Below are 16,748 nucleotides of genomic sequence, written 5' to 3' on the forward strand. Positions count from 1 at the left end.
TCCTACGGGCGGTCTATCCTTCCGGCTCGGGTACTCTGCCAGAGGCCTGGGAGCTTGAGGGTCCTGCGCAGTATCTTAGCTTTTCCTAGGACTGCACTCTTCTGGACAGAGATCTCCAATGTTGTTCCCGGGATCTGCTGGAGCCACTCGTCTAGCTTGGGAGTCACCGCACCTAGTGCTCCGATTACCACTGGGACCACTGTTACCTTCACCCTCCACATCTTCTCAAGCTCTTCTCTGAGCTCTTGGTATTTTTCAAGCTCCGTGTTTTTTTATCACACTTTTTACGGCATCTGTGCCCGGAGAGTTCGACCGCCCATCGTTTACAGCAGGGATCAGCTGTTAGCCCTCGGGGCCTCCACTGTTCTGCCTACCGCCGAGCGAGCCAACATCCCCCGTGAGGTGAGGAGGAAGAGACACGGCACTCGGGCCAGGATCGGGCGTCGCAGTAAGGTTAGGAGGTATCGGCCTGCGATTCTATGGGGAACGTGAGATCGCTCCCTAAAAAAGTGGATGAACTGGCGGCTCTAACCCGACATCAGAGGAGCTACAGGGAATGCAGCGTAATGTACTTCACAGAGTTGTGGCTAACTGCGCTAATGCCGGACTCAAACATAAACATAGACGGTTTCCATCTCATCCGGGAGACAGAACAACGGAGAGTGGTAAGAAGAGAGGAGGGGGTTTGGCTGTGTTTGTGAACGATAGATGGTGTAACTCTGGGCATTTATCTATCAAAGAGACGCTATGCTGTAAGGACATTGAGCTGCTAGCGGTTAGCATGAGACTGTACTATTTACCGCAAGAGGTTACACACATCATCATGATAGCTGTGTATGTCCCGCCCTCTGCTAACGCTGCAGCAGCCTGTGAAGTCCTGCACACTGTAACCAGCAGACTCCAAACAAAGCACCCTCAGGCCCTTTTCCTGATCTCTGGAGACTTTAATCACATCTCCCTGTCCTCCATTCTCCCCACCTTCACCCAGTATGTCACCTGCCACACCAGAGAAAATAAAACATTGGACTTATTGTATGCTAACACCAAGAAGGCATACAGCTATTCACCTCTCCATCCCCTGGGGGGCTCAGATAAAAACCTGGTTCATCTCCAGCCTGTGTATAAAAGTCTAGTACACAGAGAATCAGTTGTGAAACGCACAGCTTCAGTCTCTACCGACCATTTCCTTTCTACTGTGTGGGACAACCTCTGCAGCCCTTTGAAGGATGACCTCAACAGCATTACAGCCTGCATTACGGATTACATGAACTTCTGTGTGGACAACACCGTACCCATCATAAAGGTACGGTGTTTTTCTAACAACAAGCCAGGGATAAATCCTGAAATAAAGGCTCTCCTCAAGGATTTAATAGGTTTGATCAACCACCCGCCCCTCCCCCAGCATCGTCCCCCCTGCTGCAATCCCCCTCATCTTCAGGGACTGCCTGTCTTTCATCTCACGACTTCACACCTCTCAGCTCCCAGCCATCACACCCACCCCCGGCTTCTGTGAACTCCAACGTACATCCCCTCTCTCCATCTCAGCACTTCAAGTGAGGAATGAGCTTTGCAAGATCAAGGTGCGGAAGGCTGCAAGTCCAGATGGCATCAGCTCCAGGCTCCTGAGGTGCTGCGCAGATGAACTGTGTGGCATCCTAGGATATCTGTTCAACCTGAGCCTGTCGCTGGGGAAAGTTCCACAGCTGTGGAATACCTCCTGCATGGTACTGGTACCAAAGACCTCCCATCCCAAGGACCTCAGGAGCTACAGGCCGGTAGCCCTGGTATCACATCTGATGAAGACCCTCGAGAGGTTGGTTCTAAACCATCTGCGCCCTCTGGTGAGGTCTTCATTGGATCCGTTGCAGTTTGCTTACCAGCCTGGCATCGGGGTGGAGGACGCCATCATCTACCTCCAGCACCGAGCTCTGACTCACCTGGAGAAGCCTGGAAGCACTGTGAGGATCATGTTCTTTGATTTCTCCAGTGCTTTCAACACCATTCAGCCAGACTTCTGAGGGACAAGCTGGAGCTATTAGGAGTGGACCACCACATGTCCCAGTGGATTCTGGTCCACCTCACAGAACGCCCACAGCATGTGAGGTCACAGGGCTGTGTCTCTGATACACTGGTCTGCAGTACAGGGGCCCCACAGGGAACTGTGCTGGCATCTGTCATTTTTTACAGTGTTGTATGTTGGAGCAGCAGTTTATCGGCAGCTGAGAGGAAGAGGTTGGATAAACTCATTAGGAAGGCCAGCTTTGTTCTGGGATGCAGTGCAGGTGGTGGGAGACAGAAGGACTCTGGCCAAAATAACATCTCTGATGGACAGAGTCTCCCACCCCATGTATGTAAATGTTGTTGAACTGCAGAGCTCCTTCAGTGACAGACTGCTGCATCCTTGATGCATGAAGGAGCGTTTCCACAGGTCCTTCCTCCCTGCAACTGTCAGACTGTACAATCAAAACTGCTCCCAACAAACATAGAGGTTTACATCAGCGCTGTAACTTGCACTATTTTATCAACCGATTCGCACTACAACCAGGGTTTGCCTCTTATCTGTATTTAATTTAATTTAATTTAATAACTGTACAGTACTCTGTTTTTGGTAACCATTGTCCTTTATGTAAATATGTAAAAATTGTCTATGTTTCTGTTCTGTGTTTTGTGTACTGTTTGTCTGTGTATGTGTCTTTCTTGCTTCTATTACACCCAAATTTCCCCTTGTCGGACAATTAAAGGATTATTCTATTCTATTCTTCTTCTATTTGGAACCGCTACATCTATCACTACGGCCGTCTTCTTCTATTTGTCTATGTCCAGTTGGTTAGCCACCACCATTTTGTCCGTCTGTATCTGAAAGTCCCACAGGATCTTAGCTCGGTCATTCTCCACCACCTTTGGGGGCGTGTCCCACTTTGACCTTGGGACTTCCAAGGCCATATTCAGCACAGATGTTTCTGTATATTATGCCGGCCACTTGGTTATGGCGTTCCATGTATGCCTTGCCTGCTAGCACCTTGCACCCTGCTGTTATGTGCTGGATTGTCTCACGGATAGACCCCAGCCTCTATGGATCTTGTGCTCAGAGCTTGTTCCTGTGCTGCTCTGTTTCAGTCCAGCTTTGTCCAGCCACTGGTAGGATTGCTGGATGTGAGCCACCTCCTCTATCTGCCGGTGGTACATACCGTGCAGGGGCCTGTCCTTCCATGATGGTTCCTCCTCTTCCTCCTCTTTCTTTGGTTTCTGCTGCCTGAGGTATTCACTGAGCACGCGGTCAGTTGAGGCCATCTTTCTGATGTATTTGTGGATGTTTGTTGCCTCATCCAGTTCCCGGCCTCCTTCCTTCCACTTAGCATACAGCCTAAGGGTGCTGGACTTGGGGTGAAACCCTCCATGCATGGTAAGGAGCTTCCTTGTCTTGATGTCAGTGGCTTCTATCTCCTCCTTTGGCCAGCTTATTATCCCTACGGGATACCTGATCACAGGCAGGGTGTAGGTGTTGATAGCCTGGATCTTGTTCTTACCGTTCAGCTGACTCCTCAGGACTTGCCTGACCCTCTGCAGGTACTTGGTGGTTGCAGCTTTCCCAGCAACCTTTTCATGGTTCCTGTGAGACCCCCAGGTACTTGTAGCTGTCCTCTATGTCTGCAATGTTGCCTTCTGGTAGTTCGATCCCCTCAGTTCTGACTACCTTCCCCCTCTTTGTTATCATCTGACTACACTTCTCCAGTCCGAACAACATTCCAATGTCATTGCTACATATCCTGGTGGTGTGGATCAGTGAATCGATTTCTTGTTCACGCTTGGCATACAGTTTGATGTCATCCATGTACAGGAGGGAGCTGACAACTGCTCCATTCTGTAGTCCGAATCCGTAGCCAGTCTTGTCAATAAGCTCAATGAGGGGGTTCAGACCTATGCAGAAAAGTAGTAGATCTTGCACTTTATCGTGACTTGTGCTATGGGCTTGAAGTTGGTCTCTAATGTTGTCTGCCACATCCCCATTGAGTTCCTGATGAAGGCTCTTAGGGTCCAGTTGCTCTTGTATAGATCTAGGCATTCCAGGATCCAGGTGTGGGGCATTGAGTCATAGGCCTTCTTTTAATCAATCCAGGCAGTGCACAGGTTAGTCAGTCAAGTCTTGCAGTCTCAGGCGACTGCTCGGTCTACCAGTAGCTGGTGTTTAGCACCTCTGATATTCTTGCCAATCCCTTTCTATGCCCCACTCATATATTGACCCATGTGCATGCTCATCTTAGTCACTATAATACCTGACAGGAGCTTCCACGCTTCCATTCCACTGAGGCAGGTTATAGGCTGGTAGTTGGATTGGACTGGTCCTATCTGGGGGTCCTTGAGGATCAGGACTCTCCGGCCTTTGGTTAGCCATTCTGGGTGTCTCTCGTCAACTAGCAGCTGGTTCATGTGCTGCCAGACACTCATGGAGTGCAGTCAGATTCTTCAGCTAGTAGGCGTGAACCGTGTCGGGGCCTGGTGCTGTCAAACTCTTCATACTGGAGACCCTTTCTTGGATGTCTGCCACTGTGATGGTTACTGGTATATATATGTATATATATACATATATATATATATATACATATATATATATATGTTTCCTTACTCGCTATATTTAATGCTGCAGTAACACAGAAATTTCCCAACCCAAATACATTTTATATTTATTATAGTTATTATGAAATGTTAACTTCTGAGGTCCTACTTACGAAATACAGGCTACCATACCTTCCACCATGTAAGCATACAGAATGTCCTGAATTTCATGTGTGTATAATATGGAATACATTAGTTCTCCCCTAGTTTCTCCCAGAGCTACAGAAGCAGTCCACCTCCCTGCCTTTATATATTGTTAGCTATGTGTACAAAATTGTGTTTACAATCTGTATATGGTCTCCAATCTCCAAGCGATCTTGAAGTGAGCAGAAATTGTGTTGTGAGAAAGTTTCCTCCGAAACACATTTTCCTCTGTAATAGAGGAGCTCTACAGTAACACTATCTCAGAGGAACAGGTGTGTTTGGAGCCAACTGTTTTGATTGTCATCTATTATAGAGAAGCCAAAAAGCCCAAAGTTTGCAAGCACTGTTCCAGAATAGAGGAAACTTGTAGTGGGACATACACACACATAAAAACAGGAGAGACGTACGTGTATTCATATGCGCACTTCCAGTTTGGGTTTGCATTCATTTTTTACATCGCAATCTGTTGAGCTATGTCTACAGGGTCTGATCTTTAAATAATAGATGTATTAGAAAATGGGAGCGTTTCACTCACTGTAAAAAAGCCCATGAATAAATCACGATTATGAACATACACCCGTGTGCGAGTATGAGTGTCGACATCAATTGACTGTTTGTGCAGTGTTTTAAAGACACCTCAACCCTCCACCCATATTTTTAATTTATTTTTTAACAAGCTCTTTGTGTCGTCACCCAACCGCTCCTCTGCACTGAAATCGATTCTTTTTCCGCCATCCATCATCTGTTATATTTAATTCTGGTGCGGCTTATTTCAAAATAAATCTTTTACTCTCGAACAATTAGTGCTGTCGCACTGAAAAACTGCCAGAAGCATGAAGCACTGAAATCAATGCAGTTGGATTATTCCAGCTGAGCCCCAAAGTGTCATTACTTCACTTTATAGATCTATAAAGAATATATTGATGCTAAATTGAATCGCTTTCCTCTCCTGAGTTTTCGTTATAAAATTGGTGTCTCACATTCATTCCAATTATCATTTTCTCCAGAAACACAACTCTGTGTAACCCAAACTGCAATAACACATTATAGCTCTGTGGGCACTTATTAAAATTTTCCATTTGGGAAAGCATTTGCATTCACAATTTTACAACATTGTTCAAGATACAATCACTCGTCAGTTTTAAATATTTTAAAATAAACACATTTTTATTTCTCATACTCCCAGCTCGGGTTTATCCTTTATACATTGTTTCACATTTAAATTAATTTGCTGCTACCTGACCATAACATCACCCAGCAATCCATCTTCATTCATGTGGCCACATTGGAGGTCAAAGGTAAAATGCCATTTAGGCTGACATTTTTCCAGCAATTGGTAGGCTGCCAATGTGACAATTAATCACCATGGCAACCTACCAGTTGTTACTGAACGGCAGCGAAGACAGATGAGAGGGATGAGTGGTTATGTACGACTGACTGAGCAGCGCTGGGTAACATGATATATTCATGTGTCTGCGTTCTGCAGTGGTGTGTTTGTGCTGCATTGATTTCGCTCATGACATAAAAATTCCCATTAATCCAATCTTCTGTGCGATCACGTGGTGTATTTAAAAAATAAATAACTAAATAAATATGCCTTTCATTACAATAACAGATTCCTGGGAGAGCTTCTCATGTTCGAAGATGCTACATCTTTACATCTTAAAATTTACAGCGCACGCACACAATGGCCATAACGATCAGATTCTGGAGGGAAGCAAACTAATATGTACAATTATGATTTTTTTTCTTTTTGGAAAAAAATGTAATACCTGAGGTGATGGAGACCAAATGAAGAACATCACTTAAATCAAAACACCAGTGACTCACATTTGAATTTCAATGATATAGTCTACAGGGATTCTTTTTCAAAGATTAAACATCATTTGCCTTTGAGATTCAGATTATTGCTTCCCTAAATTCTATTATTTTAACTGACTATTCACCACTTTACGTAGTTCAGTTAAATCAACTATAGGAGATGCAGCATTTAAATGCTACCCAAAGATTTACTATAAAGGGACCCTGGAGACTAAGTTGTAATAGACTGGCTGTGAAATTACAGATTCTTAACAATGGGGCACTTTCACAGGTTGGTAGGATCCAATGAACAATTGCACTGGATCCGGCATTTCTGAAACCTTGATTCATTTAGAAGGTAAAGCTGAACAATATCTTGGTTTAGTTTTGACTATTCTTACTTACTTACTTCCTTGTGAGTCTTTGAAGTTTATGAAATGGTACACCCAAGTTTTACCTATGTAATGATACTTTTTAAAATGATTTTCTAAATATGTCATCCATAAGTATGTACATATTTATATTGCATTTTAATACAGGATCCTATCAGGATAAATGTAACCCTATCTCAAATAATAAGCCTAGTTTCTATATATGCATACCAATGTAAAATATGTAATCTCAGTCTCACCTGCCATATACTATTAACAACCAACTGGGTTTATGTGCTTCCTCATTACTTTATTTCCACTTTTACTTTGTGCGTATGCATCATTTGAAGATATTTCTTAAAAATCTATGCTTCACCTTTGACTTAAAGATGTGACGCAGTCAAGTTCATGAAATAACATTTATTCTATGAGCTTTAAAATAGTCAAATTCTGGCCTATGAAGTCAAAAACAGGGGAAAAAATTGGTTGTGGAAGTCAGGGTCCTACCCTAGCCACCTCCAAATGCATGACGTAGATGCAGATGTGAAATGAAAAAAAAGTATGATCATTGTTGTTCAGTGTTGTATGATGTTTAAGCTGCTTTATCCCAAAACCTACCTCCATCCCACCTCCCTTTTAATGCAGTTTACCCTAATCAATGTCATGTCTGCTGTCACTGAAGCCTGCTCTGTTCTCTACCCTAGGAGGTCTTTGCTGCTGCTCTCCATGCCTGAGGCTGTCCATGTATGCACACTGAAGGGCAGACACATCCCCGAACAGAGCAGTAACGTAAATTACTGCCAGTGCAGCATAAGTCATCTTTAAGTAAGGTGGCTCTGACTCGCTGTTCTGTGTGTACTCAATAGAAATTACAATAAATGAAAATAACAGCTGTCTGTATGATGATAGCTAAATCTAGTGATTATTGATTTATTATTAATCACACACAGTCATTCATGAATGTCAGGCTAAAGGGAAGTGTGAGCTGCATTCCTGAACCACTGGTAATAGTAGAGGTATAATGAATCACCTCCCCCTTCCCTGGTGTACAGTTGTAGATATATTCTAATTATAACCATGGGAAACATAGCACAGTTAAGTTTAACGAACATTTAGATAGGTGAATCAACTGTTTAGTCACAGGAACAATTAGTAAAGACAGATATGCTTCCTTTTCACATTTTCTCAATTTAACAGGTTTGCTCTTTATTTAACGCAGTGAAACAACAGAAGAAGACTTGTGAGAATACTCCTCGAATAGAGAAAGAAATTAAAAGCCTATGGGAGACCGAAATTACTTCCAATCTTTGTAATTGTTATAATAGATTTAAATATACAGCAAACAACTGTTTACCTCATAAACACAGGGAAGTACTGACAACAGACAAAATGAAGTCACACTCGTTGTAATCTGAGCTTCGCTTTCTCTGATGGAGAGTAAAAACAAGGAAGCTGGGTAGAGTTCAGTGCATTTAGGTGACAAACAATTAAAACATTCACATTCATATTATCTTCATTTATATCGTTTTGCTCTCTTTTTCAACACATTCACTTGTCTTGTGTTTCATGTAACAGTCACATAAGCAGAGGAGAAACACATGGTGAAACAGAGAGCAGTGGAGGATAGCAAAACTCGATCACCTAGCTGATGGATTAGTGGTCAACTCAATTATAGCACGTGACAGCTGGTCAATAAATTGCAGAGCGCCAAGCATAGGTTAATTGTTCAAGTTCTCTAATATTCTGCGACCTTTGCAAATTTGCTACTTTTGTTTTTTTATAAATAAGTTGATTAATGAATGATTTGTTGTGTGAACTCTTAGCAGAAATGCATTGCTTCTTGCAATATGAAAGCACTTGGCTTTTGCGGTTGCACACCCACAGGTAGCGACATGTGCTTTTATTAATAACAATTTAACTGATACTGTATTTCTTTCAAATGGAAATTCCCATGCTACTGTATTTACATTAGCCTAATTTCTAGCTAGGCAGAGGATGAGAGATCATTATATGTCAACTAACCTAACTTCACTTACCCTCCCCAACACCTTGCATCACACCTTGATGTTTTTTAACCTTTAATCTTTTATTAAATTTATAGGGGATATGTACATGATCTGTTTTTGTATTTATTTTTAGAAATATTTCAGCCAGGATATTTTGATGTTAGCTAGCCAACTAGCTTGCTGCTAACCTTTAAGTTAGCTAATGTCTAATTCCATTTAACCTCATAAATCTTCTTCATGGATTCCCAGATGCTTTGCTTGGTTGCAACACCTGTGAGAACTGCTACACTGATCACTTTACTTGAAGTTTAAAGAACGTGGATTTTTTTTATCTCACCATGATGCTTTTGGAAACTTAAAGGGCATTTGGCTTCTTACATCAGACTTAACAAGCATATTACATTAAGTAAACCAAAGAAGGTGGCTGCCTAGTATAATGCTTTACAATATAATAGCTCGGCTGTGCAATAGCGAAATGGAAAACTCCCAAACAGAAGACTACAAAACAACACTAAATGTCCTGAGTTTTGTAGCTGCACACTATATGAAACTGTGAGCTCTCACACAGCCCACATAAGGTCATCACAGGGTGACACACCAACAAAGATGCCTGCAGTGTGACTGTCTCAGCAGCACAACATAAGGCAACACTGTGCAATCACAACAATAAAGAAGAGAGCTAAGCCACAAAGAGATGGCAACAAAGACATGACAAACACGGGAGGATTTTATTTATTTATTTTTACTGTGTGGAGACAAACGAGCGAGGCCTGTGAAGTACGCTGTTCCAGTTTAAAAGGTTTCCTGTACACATGACACCTGAGGTGGGAGGCTACATACTGACTGGCACCTAACCTGTAACATGTTGCCCCCGCAGCTCTGTGCTGGCTTCAAGGTGAACTCTATGGTCCATCGCTTCGATTTATACCTGAGCTGCACGGGGGGCATTCATGCAAAGCTCCATGCACACTCGCACACACAAAGAGAGTCGTGTGGATCAAACACAAGCAAAGTCAATAATTTGACAGGTGTCAAACCCAGCTTTAGTCTGCCTCCTCCCTTCTCCTTTGCCCTCATCTTTTTTTAAAAAAAATTATTTATTTATTTTTTAGCTCAGCATTCCTTCAGCGCCAGAGCTCCAGTGCCCCTGAGTATTAATTATTTGTATTGCTTGTGCTCTGATCTATGGTCTTCTGTTACGATTTGCATGGATGGTGCAAGGGAGGCATGTCTAATCCTATGCCACAGAGAATTCAGCATCTTTATATAAAATGGAACATGAGAAAAAGTTCTTTAAAAAAATAAAATAAATAATAATATATAAAAATTTAAAAAAGGTTCTGTAGTATATTAGGTTTTTTTTCTCAGATTTTCTCCTAACAGTTAAAGATGAATAACTCTGCTGCTCCAGTAAAAGATTTGCGTCAGATTTCGGGTTTTCTTACCCTATATTTGAAATTTTAGGGTTTGAAAGTGGATCACTCAGAGAGAACAAAAAGATTTACTGATTAACTTACATTATTCACACACTTGGGGACACTCGGAGGGCATAAGGAAAGGCACGAGTACCCGCCTAGAGTGATGCCTCAATTTGATTTGAAATTTAATTACCACAACTGAATCCTAAGGTCAGCGCAGCACCCAACAGAGGGATTTTAAGACCCACTTTCTCTGTGGATCTTTGAGATCTGTCATTTGAAAGTTAATAGACGACGCTGGGATTCACAGGGTAGGTGTAATTAAAGGCTCACAGACTAGTGATAACTGTTGCCATGCTTGAATGCTCGTATTGAACTCTGACTGGAAATCGTTAGCAGAAAATTTCATTGATGCTACTGGCTTTATGTGTATTGCACATAAAGCCAGTAGCTTCTGTGTTTTTAATTCTTGTTTCAGCTTTGAAAAATACAAAACAACGCTCTGCTGGATTCATTATTTAGGCTAGGCGGGGGAAAAGATGGCAATTGTTGTATACCATGGAATAAAGAGGAAACAAAGCGGAGTTTAAGGGATATTTTATCTCAAACTGTTCATCTGGCCCAACTGTAATGAAACTCTAATTCAACCTGTGGTGTATAATAAATTCATAAATCAATTATCATCTGGATTTCGCCTCAGTGTCTGAGTTATCCTGCTGCGCTTTGCTATCTGTAGCCGAAGGACAGGCTTTGCACAGCGTGGGGCCTAGTCAAGTGAATGCACAACACAATGGAAGGCTTGCTTTTGAATGTTGTAAATCCCACCTCGTGCGACAAGGTCACTGTAGAGGATAGGAATTGCTCCTTTTGCTCTCTCTGCTTGTCCTTTTAAATGTGTTAGTTTGTATTAGTCTCTGCAGAAACAGGGCTGGAAGACCTGCAAATTTATCTTAGTACATGTTTATATCCCAAAACTCCCCTTAGTCTCGTTTTGATTAGAATTTTTACAAACAGCGCTTTCATTTCATGAGATTTCTTTAGCATGTTTTCCGACCCTCAAGAACCGTAATAGTGTAGTTAGGAAACTTGCTACCCAGATGTGCTTCTGCTTGCCTGAAATCAAAGCCCACCAGGCCCACTCAATATATTCTCCCCACTCTTAGGCTGTCTCAATTAGGAGGTACTACAGCTACTCCCTAGGTGTCTCAGTTAATGAGAAAGTTATCCTAATCTTAGCTCTAGTATTACTTGTGTGCTTAAATAGAGGGTAAACAAAGAGAACAAGGGGAAATTTCAATTACAGTCTTTCAATATTTCAAAGGAGGCTTTGTCTCAGTAGTTGAACTTGCCCAGCTTGTGAACAAATCCCATCTGAATGTCCTTATTGGTATCAGGGTTCTCTGTGCCCTCCTTAGGATGCTATCTGTTCTTACAGATGGTGTGTGGTTGATTTTATACACAACTAATGAAAGATATTACACATAAAAATAGAACACATTTATTGTTGGTGCTGTTAAATCTAGAATCTGAATTCTAAAATTCAAACAATTGTGTCTCCTGTCTTTCATCAGGATTTCATCATCACTGTTCCTGAGAGGGAATCTAGAGATGACTCACTGTCCATTGTGCTGAAACAAAGATTTGTGGGTCACCGTCTCTCGTGTTGAATGAAGGATCTTGGGTAGTCCTATGACAGGCTGGCAATCTGTCTGGGCTGTATCCTACCTCTCACCGTACGGTAGCTAGGACCCAGCCCCTATTACCAATGCGTTAAATAAAGATTTGCATTTACCTGTCTATTCTCTAGAATCATGAAATTGTTGTCATTGTTCATTGTGCTGAATAAAGACTTCTTTGTAATTGTTGGATCTGCGCTTTAGCAGACTCGCTAGTTCAGAGACTCATCACTTATGAAGAAAGCAAGACAACGACGGAACCGAGTTTTACTTGCTAGCAAGGGAAGGCTGGTCAGAACCAGGCTCTTGGAGCTGAACGTTCCTCACCTGTCTCCTAGCCAGAATCCAATAAACAGCCTTCCTTGCCGCCTTTTATTGAAAACAGTTACAGTACACACAAGCACCTCCCGTTGTAAACCTCCCCTATGGTTACAAAAGATAAGGCACTATGTGTGTATGTGTGCACGTGTAAGCACGTGTGTGCATGTGTGTGTGTGCATGTGCGAGAATGTGTGTGTGTGTATGCATGTGAGTGTGTGTATTTGTGTTTTGGGGTGCGTTTGTGTGACCTCCTGCTCACCAAAGGGATCATAAAAGCAGGAAGTTTACTAAACAACAAACAGATCCCTCACATAGATGTCCCTACAATAAAACACTACAGTCTCCCCCACCAACAAACTGGCTGGAGAGGTGGTCAGAGACAAAGGAATGTCTTTGATCCTACAGCTTGAACTAAGACTTACAAATTTAAGCAACACAATGACAACATTTAACAATTTGACTCCAACAGTAATTACCCATGACAATGAATTGAGAATCAAATTTTTATTATGAATGAAGACGCTGTGTCTCTGTTCATAACATAGAATCTGGAATTATGTCATTGTCCGTGGTGCTGAGAGATTTGAGGATCACTGTTCCTAGTGTTAAATGAAGGATCTTGGGTAGCTCTGCGACAGGCTGACACTTGTCCAGGGAATGCCCTGCCTCTCGCTCTATGGTAGCCGGGATATGCTCCAGCATCCTGAATTGGATAGGCAAAAGAGGATGGATGGATGGATGGATAATTGGATAAACTTTTTTTAATTACTACTTCACAATTAATACTGAATTCAGAACCAAACTTTTATTATGAATAAAGACATTGTATAACTGTTCATGACATAGAATCTGGAACTGAGTCACTCCATGTAGTGCTGAATAAAGTGTCTTTGGTCACTGTCCATGGGGCTGGATCTGCAATAGGGCTTCACTATCCATTGACCGTGGTCCTGAATCTGGAGATGTGTTGCACTGTCCATGGTCCTGATTAACAAATCTCTCCATAGTTCAAAATGGAGCGTGACATGTTATTTTATCGCTGGTCACAAGTCTGCATAATGAATTTCTGCACTGTCTGCAGGGTTTTATTTAAAGTGCAACTTCCAAAGTACTTTTGCCACTTTAACTGTAACACAATAAATGACCTGAGCTACGCCACTCACTGCAACATTAAATATTTTCCCTTCCCTGAAGAAACTGTCTAATTCTGCTTAAGAAATTTTGAAGAAACAGTGACATTTCCTGGGGCACCATGTCTGTAATCCATACAGCTATGTCACATTCACCCCAAACTGGCCACCGTGTCACTGTGCCCGGCTCTGCATCGAAGACAATACATTGTTGCTGGGCCAGGATTGTGTGTAACTGTCTGTGCTTTCAATTTCAAAATATTGTCTATCTGTATTGTGTGTCACTTCCTATTGTTCTGCATGATTTTTTATTTTGCCACGGTGCTCCATCAAAGATATGTGTCACTATGCCCCGGTCTGATAAAAGGGTTACTTGGTGCTGAATCAAAGAAGCAGTCAGTATGTTTTCAATCACTGTCTGCGGTTGACATAGTTGTTGGTTGTCATTCATACAGAATAACAGATTGTCACAAAAAATGTTTTGCATGGACTCACAAAGCTGCTGAATAAAGAAAGCAGCTTTTTCAAAGATGGCTGTGAAACAAAGGAAGTGTGTTGCTGTCCTTAATTCTGAATGAACTCTGAATGATGGTAAATGGCCTGTATTTGTATAGCGCTTTACTAGTCCCTAAAGACCCCAAAGCGCTTTACACTACATTTAGTCATCCACACATTCACACACTGGTGATGGCAGCTACATTGTAGCCACAGCTGCCCTGGGACGCACTGACAGAGGCGAGGCTGCCGGACACTGGCGCCAACGGGCCCTCTGACCACCACCAGTAGGCAACGGCTGAAGTGTCTTGCCCAAGGACACAACGACCGAGACTGTCGGAGCCGGGGCTCAAACTGGCAACCTTCCGATTACAAGACGAACTGCCAACTCTTGAGCCACGATCGCCCTACTGATGACTTCCTCTGTTAATAGTATAATTTTTCAAAGTGCAAGACAAAAGTAAAAAAAGAAGTCTTTCTTTTTCTGTCCAAAACAGACAAGAAAAAAGCCTCTTAGCTCCATGTGGTTAATTTGACTTTTTTGTAGATATTAGTTGAAAGTTAATTTGAAAGGGACCGAGCAGAAACACACTGATGTCCACATCCACTAAAGGTAATTTCCAATCAACTGTGAGTTCAACTGGAGCATCAAACCCCGAGGTCTCCAAACGTAGCTGTGACTTTTTCATGACATCAGCGCTAGTCAGCATTCGCTAATGAGCCTATTCTGAATGGTTTGGTTTAACTGGGTGCCTGCTGCTGATTGGTCCATTTGACTTTTAGAATCAGTCAGCCCAGTCTCGCAGCACCATCTCAGTTTTGGCCATTTGCCCCAAATCTCTCTCCTGACGTTTTGTGAGCTGTGAGATGCTTTAAGGCCTCACTCTGCAGTGTCTAAACATAAATTGTTTATGTTTCATATAAAGAATAATAGTGATTTTCTAAATAGTAAACTAGTAGACTTAAGCTATCATTGTTATACACTTTTATGCTTTTTCCCTTTTACTTTGTGTCACATAAGGTTAGTCAGCACTTTCCAAGGAGATAGATTCTTTTGTTTGCTGCATTGGCCTTGCTTCGCCCTGAATTATATTGCTTTAGTCGCTACTTCACCTTAGACAGTGACACAAATCCTTGGGTCAGAACTGGGTCAGACACACTTAGTACTTGTGGATAAAAAAAAGGACTGTGTGTCACTGTCCATGAGTCTGATAAAGGGACTCTTGAACCTTAGGCAGCTACATGAGTCTTGAATCTTGCATCATCCTGGGTGAATGCTATATAACGTAAAACCTTTGACAGAAAAGTTGTTAATATTTTTTTTTGTTATGACTTGTTCACTTGTGTTCAAGCTAAAAAAAAGTACAAAGTATAATTCAGTTCAATTCATTTTATTTATGTAGCACCAAATCACAAATACATGTGCTTTGTATTGTAAGGTAAAGATGCTACACCAATACAGAAGAAACCCAAACAAACCCCTATGAGCAAGCACTACGCGACAGTGGGAAGGAAAAATTACTTTTTAACAGGAAGAAATCTCCAGGTAGGAGGGGCAGCCATCAGCCATGACCAGGATGTTGGGCATGAGGGAGGGGAACAAAAGACACATTGTGGAAGAACTAGAGATTAATACTAACTAATGAAAAGTATAAGAGTTGCAATTAGTCCAAACTGTAATTAAGTATTTATCAAGCATAGCATTAGTTCAGGTTGGCCACAGAGTCAAGCTCAGCCACAATCCTGGAGGATCAGCTTATAAACATACACATACAACTGGCATATACCAAATAAAGGGTGTTATTTAATCTGCTTTAACCTGAACTATAGTTGCAGCATACCTGCAACCTGCTTTGCAACCCCAAGTTTCCAAGAATCTTTACCCACTTGTTTAGGTAGGGGCTTCAAAATAGCTTCTGGCGCTTTTTTTGATTGAATTGTGCACTTTGATACTGCACTCCCTGCTTCCAGTTCTCCACGTGCTTGTTCATGGAAGGGTGGACAGGTTTCGGAACAGCTTCATCCCCAAATATAAATTTCTGCAGATAGAGATAACAATCGTTTTTTGAGTATAGTGGTCCTGGCTGATCATATTTATGATGGTACTGTAGTATTCGGCAGCATGTGGAGTCGACCGTGTTTTAAGAATAACCTTTCCTTGATTATTTAGACATATTCATTTATTCTTCCAATTATTGTGTTGTAGCCATGGGGGCGTCTAGAATGTCAGTATTTTTGTCTCGACCCTGTAACTTCTCCTTAACCTTATTCATTAAATATCAATAAAACTGAGGACATCACAACCTTCCATGGACAAGATAAGACAGAATATTTTAACATGTTATCAAATCTCCTTATTTCATCACCATTGGCTGAAATCATGCTGTAACTTATTAAGACATAAACACCAAACTCTCTATCAATCCCCCCCCCCCCTTTTTTTTTTGTCTTTTTCTTGTTCACTTGATTGCTCCATAAGTTTTTCTCCTATTTCTGTCTCTTCACTTGAGGTTAGAGGCCTGTGTAATCTGGTGTTGCACTGACCTCTTTTGGGACTTGTGTTGCTGGAAGATTTGGCATTATTATTATTTTCTATTCTGTGGCAGAAAATGCTGAGTAGCTCTTTGTTGTCTTTTCTTTTTCTTAATTTTCCTTCTCTTATTCTGTGTTTCTTTCAGTGCTAACACGGTTTAATTTAAACCTTAGCTTAATTCCTATATTATCAATACATTACTTGTATCTGATCACTGACACTGCTTAAGTAAAGAAGAAT

General features: G+C 41.8%; 1 pseudogene; it reads right to left on the reverse strand.

The window, feature by feature from the left end:
• Window positions 1–2,884: 2,884 nt before the first annotated feature.
• Window positions 2,885–3,832, reverse strand: LOC148096276 (uncharacterized; annotated as a pseudogene).
• Between the last annotated feature and the right edge of the window lie 12,916 nt (window positions 3,833–16,748).

This window comes from Neolamprologus brichardi, chromosome 23 (genome assembly GCF_056152115.1).
Source record: "Neolamprologus brichardi isolate AB-2024 chromosome 23, ASM5615211v1, whole genome shotgun sequence".
In the NCBI taxonomy this organism is placed as follows: domain Eukaryota; kingdom Metazoa; phylum Chordata; class Actinopteri; order Cichliformes; family Cichlidae; genus Neolamprologus; species Neolamprologus brichardi.